The sequence below is a fragment of the Varanus komodoensis genome, unplaced genomic scaffold (assembly GCF_004798865.1).
Source record: "Varanus komodoensis strain SLA01 unplaced genomic scaffold, ASM479886v1 scaffold35, whole genome shotgun sequence".
In the NCBI taxonomy this organism is placed as follows: Eukaryota; Metazoa; Chordata; class Lepidosauria; order Squamata; family Varanidae; genus Varanus; species Varanus komodoensis.
The window spans coordinates 9,130,450-9,147,875 of NW_025335856.1; positions in this window are offsets into that span (position 1 = coordinate 9,130,450).

The following is a 17,426-nucleotide window of genomic DNA, read 5'->3' on the forward strand; positions in this document are numbered from 1 at the left end:
AGAGTAGATTCATCCAGGATTGTGCCAGAAATTTCAGTGCTGGTGGGCAGATGAATTTGACCTCTGCTGCAGCACATCAACAAATCCATGCACAGAGATTACGAAAGCATCACACAATCTGCCATTTCTCACACAGCATCTAATGAAGTATATTTTGAACCATGGATAACATATTCTGAGAACAAGTGTGTTTTCATACATGCACACATAACATACATACCTGTAAGAAGCATTGGCCTCTTGTGTGTGTATTCCTGTGTGCACGCAGGTGAATGGATGTGCATGCTTCTGTTTAATTGGCAGAGGACAAGCTGTTGCTCAGTAAAGGAAATGCATCTGATGGGTACAATTCAGCCAACAGACTACTGGAAGCAGCTTAGAAAAAGCAGTTTGGTTTCATGTTCAAATTCCTGTTGAGGTAGAATAACCCAGACTGACCAAACCTTCAAAACAATTGTCAGAGAGAGACAAGCTCTCAGGCTAATGAAGCAGAAGCGCAAGATGCTTCAGTTTTACTGTACCTTTGCACAAACGATTAGATTAGCATGAATGAAGCAGCATGTTTGCAATCCCAGATGCCATATCCTTGTCACAGCGAGGGTTTTACCTCCAGCTGATTATTTTTATCTCTTTCTCTGTATATGTCTTTGTTAGGTTTATCAATGAGTCTGTATCTCTCCTCTCCACCCATGGCCAACAAGCAAGCAACAGTTCCTTGCTGGCTCGTGCATGCTGGGAGTGTTGGGCTGGGAAAGGGTGCTTTCAAGCCATCCTACCTCTGGAGCCATTTCCTTTTCTTTGTCAGCAGGAAAGTGTAAAAAAATTGTCTGCTTACCTTCCTGACAGCCAAGGAAGTCAGACATGCTCACTGGGCCCTGAGGCTGCCATTGGGGGTGGTGCTTGAGCTTAGAACAAACCTTCTCTTCCACTCAGGCTGCTTTCCCAAAGCACATTGCCTGGAGGATAGCATCTTAACCCACACTGCAGTCAATCCATCATCCATGGCGCTATGATGGGCCTGGCAGATTATTGCTGGTCTTCCTACAGGTAACCCAGGGGATGCTGAAGGATGAATGACGTTCCCCCTCTCCCTGCTGCCACCGGGGTGGGGGGCAGGGGAGCAGCGATCGCTCAGCTGACTTTTGGGGTTCAGTGTAGCAGCAGGGAATTGAGATAGCCAACTGAAGCGCCCCCTGCTCCCCACTCCCCCGTGCCAACAAGGGCTCACCACAGCAGGGGGAAGCCTCTGGCAGCTGCCCCGAGTGCCACAGGGACAGCTGGCAGCAGTGTGTACCCATGAGCCACTTGGCCGGAGCAGCAAGGGGGGCCTGCTGCTCTTGCAAAGCTGCCTGCTTGTAGTTGGGCTTGATCCACAATGGGTCACGTTGTCCCACATGTTGTGGGTAAAGCAAACCAACTACAGTGCCTTGCAAAAGGATTTTCCCACCTCTTTGACTTGTCCAGATTTTGTTGTGGCAAAGCCTGAAATTGAAATGATGTTGGCAAATGAGGCAAATTGAAGTCGTTGGCCCTGGATGTACACAAGATACTTGGTCCTGGGCAAAAATATTTTTACAGTGGCACAAAAATTAAGAAAATGGAAACCCACTGGCCCCTGGCTGCATAACTATTTACTCTCCCGAGACAATACATGATAGAGCACTCCCCATCCAACTTGAGGGAGCCGGAGCAGTTCTGCCAGGAAGCGTTGCAAACAGTGCAGGATCCAGGGGTTCAAAGCTGATAGAGACTTACCCCAAAAGACTCACAGCTAGAATTTCTGCCAAAGGTGCTTCCATCGTGCACCGAGTCGGGTTGGGGGGAATGCTCATGTAACCAGTGAGTGCCGTTCTGTTTTTGCTTTCTTAACCTTTGTGCCACCATTTAAAATATTCGGCACCTTCATCAAGTGCTAACAATGCCAGTTACACCCATCTCAATTCCAGGCTGTAGCACAACCAAATGTGGAGAAGTCAAGTTGTTTTTAATGTATAATATGTTATGGATTTAATTATGTTTTAGTCTGTTTTTATTTCATGGAGTGAGCCGCCCGGAGGTGCCATGGCACAATTGCGTGGCATACAAATGTTTTAAATAAATAAATGGAGTGGGGGCAAATAAGGCACTGTTGGAACTTCAAGTCTAAGGGCCAAACGACATATGATGGTTTTGTGCCTGTGCCTTTAAACATGATTCTACTTTAATCGCATGCATAAAGCCAATTATTGCTCTTCTACCACCCAGCTTAGTAGGTCTTTTCTTATGGTCTTAAAGTCCGTACTCAGGGAAAACTCCGGAGGAGAAATAGGTTCTCTTTCACTCGCTCACACACAGAGTCTAAAAAAGAATCAGGTTCATCTGGGGTTGCAGTAGCCATCATCTTATTTTATTTCTTCATATCATGTGTCAGATGGAAATAAATTTTTCATAAATAACACCAGGAGAATGCACTGTAAATAGTCATGAAGTATTTGAAAGTCACCACCAAAAATGGCCCGGGTGAATCAGGGTGAATCATTGACTTGCACAGCAGGGGTAGAATCCATTCCTTTTTCCCCCCTGATCTTTTAAAATAGTTTGTTATACAACACGTGTTTCATGACAAGGTGTTGGTGCCAAGAAGAGTTATTCGCATCTTGGTAGCATGTGAGCGAACATCCCAACAACAAGGTAGTCAGGAACAAGCTAGTTGCCACAAACGGGACTGGGAGAATTCAGTGCCTAAAAATTGCGATGTTGGCACCAGGAAAATCTCCTCTGAACTCCAGAGACAGGGTGCTATCACAGGAAAGACCTTTCCATGGGCAGTCCTCTGCGTGACCTCCAGAGACAAAGGCATTTCCAGAAGGCCCTCAAAAAATATTCGGAACATGAGGACAGCCCTGCTGGATCAGATGGGCGCCTTGCAAGTCTAGGATTCTGTTCTCACGGTGACCCACCAGGAGAAGTCCACCACTGGGACTTAATGTCCTCCTGGCTGTGTTCCTCGGTGGGCACTGGGCCTGAGAGGCAAACTATCTTGGGTACTGGGCTTGATATGCAGCCTTTGTGACCAATAACTATTCATAGCCTCATTCCACATGAATGTATCTTCTCCCCTTTTGTCCAAATTGATAGGATTAAAGGAAAGAACCAGGAGTTTCACCCATCCCTCCCATGGGAAGGGAGCATCAGCACAAGTGTTCTGGCACGGCCTTATGAGGACCTCAGTGGCTGGGTGGAGGCAGCTGTTGCTTGATGCAGAAGAAGGCCTCTGTGTATCACTAAGTAAAGAATGAAAGAGAGGGAAGCAGGAAACCAAAAATCTGAGGAGACATTAGCCACACAAGGCTTGGGGGACATACTCCTAAAAGGGTATTTGTGTGCAAGAGAGAGAGAAAGAGAGGAGGGAAGGAAGGAGCAAACTCTGTCCTATTACCAGACTATCCCAGCCTTGCACCCTCCAGCTGTGTTGAACTACAACTCCTAGCATCCCCACTATCATAGCTATCCTCTGCTGACCCAAGTGCCCCCCACCCTCACAGGTTGCTTGAGCAGACACATGGGACAACTGGTCTTCCCCACTCTGGTGAGATGCACTTCATTTCCATTTGGACCATAGCAATTCTTCCTAAAAGTGTCTCTATATGCATAAATTAGCATATGCCTCCAGTAGGCAAATCTGTAGCTTTTCCTTTTTAAAAACTTCTTTTTGATGAGGCCTTTAATATGTAAGCAGACAGCCGCTGCAACCTGACAGAACCGAAACCTGGTTTGTTCTCCTTACCTGAGATGACCTGACCTGGCAGTTTTTACCAGAGAAATTGCAGTAGCAGTTAGATTCCACCCCTCGCCGCAAACTCGCGTCCCTCCTTGGAGCACGCAGAGGTGACTCCACGCACCTTTTGCCTCTAGGAGCTGCTCTGTCTTCTGAGACGGCCTGTTCCGTTCTAGGAGACAGTTCAGCACAGCGATACAAGCAGACAAAACCAAGCTATTTGCTTTATATACTAGCAAATTTTTCAGTTCCTTTCTTGCAGCCTTTCCATGCCAGAATGAGTTCTTTCTCATCCTCTTATTCATTTTATTCCATCCCAATTTCATATTTATTTACTTATTCATCCATTGGAGATTAACCTCTTAGGCCAAGGTGGGCAAATGGTCACTCTGGGACCACAGGTGGCCCACGCTCAATTTCAGAAGCCTCCTACCAGGCCTCAGTTCCAATTCCTGGCAAGAACAGTCTGTTCCCCTCCCTGCATTCTGAGTGGGGAGGAAGCCATGGGGAGAAGGAGATGCCAGAAAGAGGGGGAGAGGAGGGTGACCTACCTCCACACCTGCATTAGGCCAAGCTGCATCTCTGAGCCTCTTCAGCAGTGTCTGCATGCTAATAGCATGCAGAAGAGGTTTTTATGCCAGTTCCTGCCAGTGGAGATTTTACATTCTCCCCGGGAGCTGATTCCAGGCAATTCAGGATCGCTCAGGACCTGCTTTAAGCACCCTGCAAATTTCTCCTGCCATGAAGGAAGCCTCAAGAGGCAGACTCTTCCTCACCTGTTCCTCTGGTGGTGACAGAATGTGGCCTTCCCTGCTTCTTTCTTTTTCTAACAAGCTTTAATCCCACTGTTCCCCCAAAGGGAGTTCAGGATTCTTGCCCAGTGAAGGAAATCTGACAATGCAGTAAATCCCACTGAAGTCAGTGGTGCTTCCCCCAAATCGGTACTTGTATTTAATGCATCCAGGGCAGAATCCCACACATGTTCAGGCAGGGAAAAAGTCCTGGCACTATGTCCTGGCCAATATGGGAAAAGCAGTGGTCTCACAAGACTGATGCTAAAACAGCCCATGGGATTCTGGGGGCTTGTTAACCGTGGCAGCAACCCACCCTGCTGACCTTGCATTCAGACAACATGGTAAGCAGTGCCAGCAAGATCCTTCAGATCAAGCTAACTTAACTGCTGGTGATCACTGAACTGGGTCAGTGTGTGAGATGGGAGCCGGATGTTGTGGGACCCTGGATTTCACCTCCTGGTGCAGCCCTAGATGTTGTATCCACTACCGCTTCTCTTACCCGATGCTTGCCAGTTTCTGCTTCTCCTGGCAGCAGGGACTGGCTAGAGCTGGCTTCCTTGACTGATAAGAAGTTGATTGCTGATTAGGCCCTGGTGTTCTAGAGCAAAGGTGGGCAGAAAGTCACTTTACTAGTGGTTTGGACCTCAGTGTTTCACATTCCTGACCATTAGTCATCCTGGCAGAGGCATCTGGTTGCTGAAGTTCAGAACGTCCAGAAATCTATCTTCTGCCCACCCATTCTAGAAAGTCACCCACAGCTCACCCTCACATAAAAGGCTTCCTAAACCAGAAGTCTCCTTTTTCCCCTGCTCACATTTTTCAAAATGCCTTCCTCACAGGCACACTTCCTACTCAGCCTCTGAGAGCCCAAACGAAGAATTAACTGCCAGTATTTGCATTTGAAAGGAAACATGCATATGTTCACAGGCTTCTCCTAAGAACTTCCTGTAGCTCAGCAGCAAGCACCTTCTCTGTAGGCAGGGACTTTGGGACACTTACAAATGACTGAAACAAATCAGTAGAAGTTAGAATCAGATCTCCTCTTGTTTTGGGAAAGGGGATCAATTGTGTTGAGATCAGCGTCTTTGAATGCCAACCTCCTTTCTAATCTGCTTCTTTGTCACAGTACAGCACCTCCCTCCCCACTCCCCTCAGAGGGTGTTCTTGGAGTCCCAATATCTAGTGCGTCGCTCCAGGGTATATGGCCTTGGAGAACTTGACTGGAACCTTTTCCCATGATTTGCATTTTGAATGTGTCACATTAGGTGGGTAGATGTTACAACAGTGAGGGGCAGAGGATGCAAGGAGTGTGTGTGTGTGTGAGGAGCTTGGAAAAGCTCAGAGAATTCTGCCCTTTTCATCTTTTGAAGACCTTTTCAGCTCTGGGGGACTGAAAACGTGTGTGCTTTCCTCTGGGGAGAGACCAACATCCCCTCATCCCATTAAGAGAGGATTCCTCCCTGCCACTCGGCTTGGAATTATGAACCAGCTCTAGAGCGGCCGCTTGTGAATTCCCAGAAAGGGGCTACCTGTCTGGAGAAAAGGGTATAAAAAGGGTTTCTGAGGGCTCCCTCTGCAGTGGAGCCACCTGTGACACATCTGAACTGGAGCCTCAGAACCAAGGAGGCAGAAACACCAGAAAATGGCAGGGAGAGACTGGTTAGCATGGTGGGCCCTCTTAACGAGCTGGGTTCCCAGCAGCTGCCCAGGGGTGCCAGGTAATGGAGCCAACCCTGAAAAGGTGTGCATGATAGATATTGTGGCACTCTTAGTTCAATCTCTCAGCAGGGAGAGAGAGAGAATCCCAGTCTAACATCCATAAGAGGCTCTGCTCTTAAAGGCAACTTAGAAATAATTTTAAACAGAAATATTATTTTAATCATTACTTGTATTTACTTGCAGGATTTAGATACCTCCCTTCAACATTTCCATGGTAACTTACAAAATACACAATCATAACATCAAAATGTCATCACTTACAAGAGTAATTCACAAAACAGGAACCAGGGCAGTGATTTAAACACCGGTGCAACTATTGTGTAAAGCAACTTTAAAGGCTGAGCTCTGTGTGTGTGTGCGTGTGTGTGCGCAAGGGCATCTTGGAAGGCTCTAAACAGTGGAACAATTATTTGTAGCGCTTGGAGGCTTAGTGTCTGTTCTGGGGCTGCAAGAGGATCCCTTTATATACCCATTATGTTGGCGATACTGATATGGAGTTGAAACCTGGAGCAGAACTTTGGTCTGTCAGAGGCACCCAAGACATTTTCCTGCCTGAGGCAAAGAATATGATGGCAGCTGGAGAGGCAGCCAAATCATACTTTAATGCTGGGGATGGGATAGCACCTCAGCAGAGCGGACTCGCTTTGGGGTACAGACATGACAAGCAAAGCTCTGTCTGCTCCCCACCCCCCAGCCTCTGCTGCCTGAGAGTGGTCACTCTGTTGGTCTGTTGACAGGGCCAACCTTGGTGATGACAAGCTGGATCACATCAGGACCTTGGACAGCACTTCTAAAAACCCACATGGGCCAAAGGTGGTTGTATGAGAGGGGAGGACTAGATCTGTCTAAAGTTGGAGTTGCAGTTGAATGTTAGGAGAAATCTATTGATGGTAAAATCCAATTACCTGGGGGAAGTCCGCTCTTCTTGCAGGTATATTGCAGTGACCCTTTTTCTGCACTGAGCAGCAGCTTGGATGAGAGGGTCTGTAAGACCCCACCCAACTGTTTGAATAAATAGATGGATCAGTTTTACAGCTTGTGTAGTGATGAAGAAGAGGCAAAGCAGAAATTGGAAAAGGAAGAATGCTATGTTAAATTCCTTGCAACCATGTAAAAAATGGAGGCTTGCAAAAAATGGATATGATAAATAGGGTGTGTTTAGAAAATATTTTTTGATGTTTTAATGTTCCTGTGTGTCATGCCTTACCACATCTGCTGCTCATGGAATGAGTAACCACACAAACGAATGATGGACAGCAATAAAAAGGTGACTTCAGCATGCCCTGAGAAACAGGCTTGAAAGCACAGGTTAGTTTTAACCGGTCTAAGGGAATACTTGCTTAATTAAGCCCTCGGGCTTTGATTTCCCCCAAAGTATGTCAAAAGAAATCCCTCCAGACGGGCTCATATAAACTTATCCTCAAGTTCTCTTGCAAGTTGTCTAACCTCTTTCTCAATAGAAATCTCCAAGGATGGATCTTTGTCTCCTTCCAAGACATCAGGATTAAGTTATCCTTATGGAAAGGCTACCTCTATGGTCGTTGATTCACACCAGTGCCATGATCCTTTTGGGTTTTTTATCTGTAGCTGTAGGAAAAGGAATTGCACACACACACACACACACACACACACACACTCCACAGGCTCCCCGCCCAGCCCCTCACTTGCCAGTGCAAATTCCATCCATCTGGCTTAGGGCCTAGGGTTGTGACTGCCCTGCAGGATTCCTTATCAGAGAAAATGCCCTTGAAGTCAGATATCCCCAGGAAACATGCCATTTCAGAGGGCCTAGGGTTGCCCAAGATACCCCTAGGATCTCTGGGGAGAGAGCCTCAGATCTACACCCCTGGTAAGCATTGAGCTGCTGGTGAACCACTATCTAGCCCCCAAGAATACTCAGAACTCCAGGATGCAGGTTTATTTGTTTATCTGTTTGGAGTATTTCTAGCTCATCCAAACACTTTCATCTCTGGATGGCTCACAGCAACCCACAGGTTAGGACTGTGACCATGGAAAGGACATCCTACTCATGAGTAGGATTCTGCTGGAAGGCCTTCAGTGTCCCACAACCTTGTGCATTGCTTTTGGAGCAAGAAGAGTTGCTGGAACAAGGTCTGTGAACCAATTCTGGGTTTTGCGTTGCTTGCGTTCTCCTTTGCTGGACAATGGGCTGCGATTCTGTATTCAGACGTTCCCTTGGCTGGGTATGCGCTCTTTGACTGAACCTTCCTGGCATAGACCTTGGACTATTGAGCAATCCTGCTTCGGGATTGCCCTGGCCTGGATTTTTACTCTTTGCTAGCACCTGCTCAGCCTAGTTTTTGGACTGCCTTGTAAATCTGCTCTGGGAGCTTACCTGCCTTGGCTTGCCTGCAGCAAGACATAACCAGGGTGAACCTCAAATGAGAAAGTTTCGATTTGGGCAGGATTTTTAACTCAATTCAAACCCCTGCTTAAAAAGTGAACCTGGGTTAAGAGTTTGGGGGGTCATGCAGGTGACTTGCTTGACGTTACCCATGCACTGTCTCCCCTAGCCTTCATGGCAGTTAGAATTTGAATACTGGCTTGCTGATCTTAATCCTTTGGCTTGTGTACCCTTTTTTCCTTGGCATTTTATGGAACCAGTTTATTTTTATAAAGAGAAACCCAGGACTCTGCCCCTGTTTAGTTTAATTTGTTTACAAATTAAATGTTGACATGTGAGAAAGGAAGGGGGAGAGGAAAGGTAGAGGTGTGGATAAGGTAGGATCATGGGGACATGGGAACCGGCCGTATGCTGAGGCAGAACATCGGCCCGTTACTGTCAACAGTAATGTTGACACTGACCGGTGGCAGCTCTCCAGCGTATCTGGAAGCATCCCTTCCTAGCCCTACCTGGAGATGCCAGGAATAGAAACTGGGAACTTCTGCATGGAACATGAACTCCATGTTGTGCATGTGTGCGCGCATGTGGTTGTGGGGGCAGGATTATTACTGCCTGAATTTGTATATACTTCTGCTGCATTCAGTTCCACATACTATATCACACCTTACAGATTACTTTGCTTGCTGTAGTCCTAATGAATAGAGTCGTTGCACTTCAGATGATAAAAGTGACTGCATAAAGAGCATCAGTCTTGAACAAAGCAAATCCTTCTCTCTCATTAAGAGGCTAGTCATGATTTTGCTGGCTAAGTGATATTTTCATGTAGCATACAGTAAGGCTGCCTTTGAAGGCCAGGCTGCTTCTGCACTTGAGCTGGCCCGGACTCAATCTTTCTTCTTTCCAGCCTCTTCTCTAGCGCTTTGTGCTCTTTCAAAAGTGTCCCAAGTTCCATTTGTGAAGCAATATACGGAAATAAGTAGGCAGACACTGGCTTTAAGGAGATGGTTCTCTGTGACAGGATCATCATAATCCATCAGCTGTAATAGATAATAGAAGCCACTATTAGCCTTTAAAAATACTTTAATTAAGATACCTGTCTGGCATTGCCAGCTTGAAAGTCGGATTAATGATACACTGCAGAAGGAGAGAGAAAGAGAATACAAAATAAAGAAAATGACCTTCAAATGTCAGAGGGTCCAAGAGATTTTGCATCAAAGTCTTTCCAGTGCTTCCATTCCCCCACTTGCAGCCCTATCCTAAAGCAAAGCTACCTGGGAAATAAGGGATCCAACCCTGTGTGTGCCTTTTAAGAAGAATACAGCCACAGGGAGGGCTTTGAATGAAAAATTAGTAGCTGGGCACGGCTCAGAACTTTCACACCAACCGATTCTCCCCTGCAAACATTCTGCCAAAGTGTTTCAGGCCTATGTCCTCCTGCAAGCTGGATTCTGGAGACCAGGGGTGTGTCTATGTGGCTTTCCCCTGCAGCCCCTGGTAAAGGCATTGTGCTAATATTTCCCTCTTTGACACAGATTTATTTGTGGTAAGGAAAAGCAGAAGTGACAGTGCCAAATGATGGGAGGAGCACAAATAGAAGATGACATGATCCAGATTACCTGTAACATTCCATGCACGAGAATTGCACAATAAAGCTCATCTGGAAATACCCTGGGACTAAAGGTTAATGTTGCAGTCTTATACATGCTTACTCAGGGATAGACACTTAGGGATTTTAATATTTAAGCTGTATTCAAAGATGAGAAGCAAAATAAATGTCCTGCTGAATTGATTGGGCCTTACCTCTTACCTAGATGCCTAGGATCAGGCCGTACAAAAATACCAGCACTTTGCTTCTCACAATCCCGGTGTTGTTGCCAAAGAGGCCTGCAGTGCCGATTTGTTCTCGGATTAGCTTCTTTGTCCATATCTTCAGGGAGGGTACTTTATCTGCCAGCCTTCCCCAACCTGGTGCCTTCCAGATGTACTGGACTTCAGCTCCCATAATTCCCACGCAGCATTGCCTTATGGGAATTGCAGTCCAGCACATTGGAAGGGTTCCATGTTATGGAAGGCTCCTATATTCTGATAGAAAGGCCACTCCCACATCCCTATCCTTATGCAGACAAGATGGTGATGTGGATATAGAAGACAGAAGTTTTGGTGGGTTTGGGGGAACCTCAGAATTTGCACAAGGATTAAAAAATTGGAGGGGAAACAGTCGGTGGACTGCCCCAAAACAGCCCAGCCTGGAGGACGACATGGCTGGCTGGTGCCCTTGAAGCATACGCCATTTTGCTGCAGGTCCCACTTGCTTGTTTAAATAGCCTCTTACTGCCAGGGCCCACAAGGCACTTTACGCATAAAAGTGTGGCTGACGAAAAGTGTGGCTGACGATCCTATAGACACGGTGTGAAAAGAGGACGGAGTTAAGAAGAAGGAAGAGGAGGGGAGGGAAAGAAGCAAGTTGAAGTACCTCTTCTTACAAAATTGGCATTGCTATTATGGAATGCCCTGGGGTGGGCGGCAGTCCTGGGAGTGGTGAACCTCAATGGCACTTGGTCCCAGGTGTGCTGACGGAGTCTCCCCCACCTCCAATTTGTCACCTCTCACAGGTGCTGATCAGGACAATCCTGGGATGGTTCGCACGGGTGCACACTGGCTCATTGTCTTCCTTCAGCTACCCCAAGGCCTTTTTTGGCTGCTCACCACCAGTTCGGACGCCATCAAGATGCCGAAAAGATGTTGCCATTGTCCGGAACTGGTTATGTAAATGTGTCGCTTTCACAATGTTTTATATCGGAAGCTCATCTCATTGCTTGCTTGAGGTTAGTCTGGCGTGTTGTTCTTGCTCAGAACTTAATAGATGACTCAGCAACCTTCATCCGGCTGAGGTCATTTCCTTCCATTGTTAGCAAAGTGAACTTCATTCTCATGTTCCAAAGCTAATCCTACTCTGGATTCTCTCAGCTCCACCCCTCTTCAAACTTTTGAAGTCAAATTTGGTCCCGTCTGGGACTACCTTCCCCACCAGGCTGAGGATAATTGGAGTTTGGATCCAACACATCTGTAAGGTGCTGGGCTGGGAGGTAGTCGATGTATTGTCTGGCTTGCATGGAGTATTAGAATGAGTAACATCTTCCATCCATCAGGAGTCTTATAAAAGTCTTATAAAAATGATGTGGCGCAGGCTGACCTGACTGCACATCCTTTTAATTGGAGTGTTTAAGAAGAGCAGAGTCGGTCGCTGGATTTCTTTTCTTTTTTCCTCTCATGCTCACAGACATTTCTCCAAATATTTGAATACGAGAAACAGCCTGTGCACAGCTAGCTGTCACCAGTGACTTCACCAGGAGAGACCATAAGCTGCTCACTCACTGCTGCTGCTGTTCTGTATTGTTGCCTTTACTGTTAACAAGCCTGCAGAGAATAGCTTCCCACTGCAAGCAACTTTGATCCTGGAAGGAAATGGGCAGTCAGTAAACTGCCCAGTCCTATGCCCTCAGGAGCCATTCACTTCTCCAGACAATGAGCTTTTCTGCATGAGGCTATTGACACGCTGTATTGACTTTCAGTTTTATTGCAGAATTGAGAGCCAGTTGTGCCCTTCCCTGCTTTTCTATTACATAACCTCTAGATATGTGTTAACAGAATAGTGCAATTACATAGGTCAAAAAAAGGGTTTTCTTTCACTCTTATAAATAAGGCTGCATTTTCCCTGTTCAAAAAACCTCTCTGTGATTTTAAAAAAGAAGAAGAAAAGCTAGAGGGCCATGTTTTCTAAAGAAGCCATGAGCAACCATGAGCAGACAATGGCAAGCACTCATTACATGTCTTGTGCAGAAAAGCTCAATGATACTGTGGCCAAGACCAGTATTTTCTGCATATGCCAACCTCCTTCCATATGGCCAACAGGCATTTCTACAACTGTGGTTTTCAGGGCTGGCCCAAGAGTGTTTTCTGTCTGAGGACAAATGGTGCCAGCTCCGCATTCCACACGAAAAAGCTGCCTGGACTGGCGGCTGGGGGGAAAAAGAAAAAACCACACCAATGGGAGAGCATCCCACCACATCACACCTGAGGCAGCCAGCCAGTTTAGGGAGCCCAGGACAGACTGGTGGCGTTTGCCTCCTAAAGAGGGGGGCAGCAGGCGGTTCGAGGGATTGTCAGAGCGCTGTCCAGTGCAGAGAACCAGTGTTCATTTAGTGAATTGCACTGGAACTTGAGAGACGCAGGGTTTAGTCATCTGGTTCCCCCCTCCCAGTCATGAAACTCAGGATGTCTGGTCAGTCACAGGCTCCTTCAGGTATCCCGGCCCCAAGCCGTTGAGGGCTTTATAGGTCATCACTAGGACCTTAAATTGGGCCCAGACGTCAGTTGGTAGCCAGCGTAACCTGCAGAGGACCAGCGTTATATCTGAAAACCAACCAGTCCCCATCAACATCCTGGCAGCTCTATTCTGAACCAACTGAAGTATCCAGACCATCTTCAAGGGCAGCCCCATGTAGAGTGTGTTACAGTAATCCAACTGGGAAGTTACCAGAGCATGAGTCACTGTTGCAAAGCATTGCTCATCCAGATAAGGACACAGTTGATGGATCAGCCAACACAGCCACCTGGGACTCCAGGGACAGCTCTGGGTCATGGAGCACTCCCAAACTGTGACCCCTCTCCTTCAATAAATGAAATGAATAAATGGCTGCCCCCGGAGCATCTAATAGCACAGCCAGCCCTTGTGGTTTTAAATTCACCACATGCAGACAGCTATCCACGGTGGCAGTCCCTTATCAAGAACTGCTGGGGCTAGAGCCAAGAACCCTCCGCTCTGCACAGGTGCTCGGCGTGGTGAGCCATGAGGCTGCAGCATCCGTCTGGGCAGTGGACGGCTCCCAGGCAGGGCCACTCTCTCAGGTAGGACGGCTGCATCTGCTGCACATGGAAGGGGCTTCATCATCCCCACGGATAAACAGCAGACTCTAACACAGAAATGAAGGAGGGGGGCTCTTACATAAACATTTAAGTGCCTCTTGTGAAAGTGGCTCCAGAGGGAGACAAGGGTCAGCCGGGACTGGTCTGTCTGGGATGAACTGCTCTTTGGTTTCTCTCCTCCTAGAGCTGTCTCTTATGCTTGGTCATCATGTCACCTTTAGCATTTTGTTCCTTCCCATTCCGAGGCTTTATTTGTTTCTATGCCTTATGCCTTGCATTTAAGAACAAGTTCCCCCTTGCAAATAAGACCGCAGAAACATTACAATAAAATAGACAAATACGAGAAAAATGCAGTGCAGAATTAAAAATGAGAACTCAATTAAAATGAATCCAAAGCAGCCTTGTGGGATAAACTGGGTTTCTAGCCACTGCTTAGTGGAATTCCCTGGTAAGAGAATTCCACAATTGTGGAGTCACAACTGGGAAGACTGGTTCTCTAATCTCCACCGTTGTAAATTTCCACCAATGGCAGGAGAGTGATGATAGCATACCAGCACAGTCATTCCCGCAGAGAAACGAGTCATAGATGTTTGAGACTTTAATGCTCAATACCTTTCAACTGAACTCAGAAGGAGATGAAAAGGCTTGGAAAGTTTCAGATCTGGGAAAGGAAAGCCGAGTATTACAACAGCTCCATGTTGCTTTATTTACAACATAACACAATGGAACACTCCTGTGTGGAAATACCATCTCGATGAACCCACTTCATTACAGGTTGCAGTTGCATGTGTACCAAAACCAAAATATGAATCTTACAAATACACGTTTGCAAATGCATGTATCATTTACACATGAGCAGTTGGGAGAAGCCATAAGGTACAGCTCCTTGTTGATCTAGGTCAGGCATCCAAAGTGTTGGCCTACAAATCCCAGCATCCCCAAACAGGCACACTGTCCAGCACATCAGGGGGACTTGGGGTGAAGGGACACTAACAAACTCCAATTTTGCTACTACGAATGTGTCGATCAAGCAGCACCTCAATGTCCAGCTGCAGGTGGACCTCTATGTCAATCGCTTAGCAAAGTAGCACCTGATTTCTCTTTAGATGCCCTTCACTTCCAAATTCTATCTATTCCAGCTCCAGTTTTGCAATCTGTACTCTCAATTGCAAACTGTTGCGCTAGTCGGCTGTTCTTCTCCATACCACAGCACCAGGTGCCCTTCCTTGTACTTTGGCCTGGGTGATCGTAAAGGGAGAAATGCTGAGTTTGAAGTGGCTAGCAGCACTGTCTGCAATTCATGTTATTGATCAACTCAGCAAAGAACAGCTTGGAAACTGCATCTGAAGAACAATCTGTGGGTAACTGTGTCATGAATCGCCTGGGAAAACTACGGTTCAGATCAGTGTTTTTGAAGCAACAGATTAATCTTGTCAAAGGGACTTCATCTTCTTCAAATTCCAAAACAATGTTTCACAGTACAGTCCTAAATGTGTTTATTCAGGGGTGAATCCCATTTAGGTCAACTGCATTTATCCTTGGCTGAACGCAGTGTGCAGGAGTGTCCTACTTTGCAAAAGGCAATCCTTTATTTGGAGGGCTGTCCAGTCCAAGCCCGGATTAAAGATAATGATGGGTCCTAAAGTTGCCCATCAACAGTTAGCATTTGAGTAGCTGATTGAAGGTATACAGCTGATCTAATCAGTCTCCCCCCCCATGGTGAGTTGGTATCGTATTTCTACTTAAATCTTACATATGAATTAATCTATGCACATTTTATGGAAATCTGAGTCCTCTTTAGTCTCTTCTTGAGCATGCATAAGTGGCTGCAGCATGTGACACTTTGAATGCTCCAATTCTTTTGACTACTTACAATAAAGATACCTGCAGCCCAATTCTGTCCATGCTTACTTAAAAGCATCCAACCCTGAGATCAGTCAGTCCTGATTCCAAGTAAATATGCACAGGAATGTAGACTTTGGAATGTGACCTTTGAACTCAGGAACTTCCCAAATTACATCTCCCAGCCACCACAAATTAGTTTAAGCATCAACTGTCTATAACAGGTGGCTAACAGCACTGGCCTGCCTCTAACCACACGCTGCAAAAAGGATTGAGCTAATGTGAGCAAAATTCCTTGGAAACTTCAAATGTACTATGCATTCAAATGCTATTAAGCACCAGCTTATCACTCTTGCTGTAAAATTCTCAGTGCTGTTTAATAGGTTTACAGCTAAGAGCAACATCCTTCTAGAAGCATAAGCTTATTACCATAAGTGACTGGAGTACAAATGGGGTTGCCAAGTTTTACCAGTCCTTGCTCCTGTGCCATTAAAATAGCTGCTTTATCTGCCACATGTTATATCCCAAAGGACGCCTTGTCGGTCCTTGGCAAACAGACCACAAGACCACAGTGGAGAGGAGGAGAAGCTCCTTTATTTTACCTGCGCAGGGACCAACACTTTACTAAAGTACGGTCCCTATGTATGGTATTACAAGCCTTTTTATAGCATTTCTTTCTCTCTGGAAAAGTACTAACGTATGTCTTCGGCACGCCTCTTGCCACAGTTTCTGCTGACCACTCCTAATCGTGCTGGTATCCGGGTCTTGCAGGCCTCTTAGACATGTTATCTCCCCTGCCTGACCTTGCGCTCGTGCTTCTTGTGCATAGCCATCGCCACCTTGTTCCTGTTTTTTTTGTTTCGCATGGTCATGCTTGCGGGACTCTGAGAGGGTCGGGGTATACCCTGTACCTTTCAGATAAAGTAGTTAGCAAGTAGGTGTGCCGTGCGCAAGGGTTCAATAAGCGATAAGTGGGTATTCTGTGCTGCTAGCTAGCCCAGTTCACCACACTTGCAAGAGGCTGTGCTTTTCGCTGCATGGAAGCAAGCACGATGGTTTGCTATTCTCTGCAGACGGAGATGCTGTGAAAAGCACAGGAACAGGCTGGGCTAGGCCAGGCTTCTAGTCAGCTGGCAAGTATCATCATAAACCCTTCAATCTCTCTGCTGAAAGATTGTGTCTAAATCCTACGGCACCAACACATAAATGCTTAGGATAGGATAGGTGTTCTGACTGCTGTGTCAGGGCAGTGCTGCAAAACATGACATTAGCCTGGTATTTCAGTGACATTCTAATGGTGCTACAGGCTCATATGCTCGTACAAATACTTGGGATTAAGTTGCCAGTGGAAAGTATAATAGAGTTGCAAAGCTGCAAGAGACACAATGGTCCATTTACCCCAACTGCTTGTTAAAGCAGAAACTTTTGTGCTTAAAGCAGATGCCCTGAAAATCTCCAATAAAAATAAGAATCCGTGGCCTCCCAAGGCAGCATGCTTAATTACCAAACTACTCGTACAATTAGGAACTGTGCAGCTTCTTGAGAAATCCATTGCTTCCAGTTCAAATTTCACGGCTGGCATGGATTCAACAAGGAGCTTCAGAGCAGCCCTTTTCTTTCAGCCTTGGAACTGCATTGGCAAGATTTGTGTCGTATTGCTACTGACCCTTGGAGCATGATGGCTATATGTACACTGTTGTTACAGTTCTAAAAATGTGGACTCAAGGACCCGCCTAGTAGCTATACACCATGTGCAGAAGGAAAGCTGTTATTCCACTCAGGCCTACATAGGAGTAAGCGTCACAAATATATGAAGTAGATTTATTTCTTGCTTATATGATCCATAGATAAGGAAGTCAGTTCAGATCCAGACAAGCTGCATGGCCCTTTTGCCCTTTCACAGCACAATCCAATGCAGAATTTACTCAGAAGGCAGCCCTGCTGCATTTGGAAAGGCTTACTCCTTGGTGTGATTAGGGCTAGGATTAGGGTTAGGCAGTCCTAAGGATGTTTCTTCAACCCC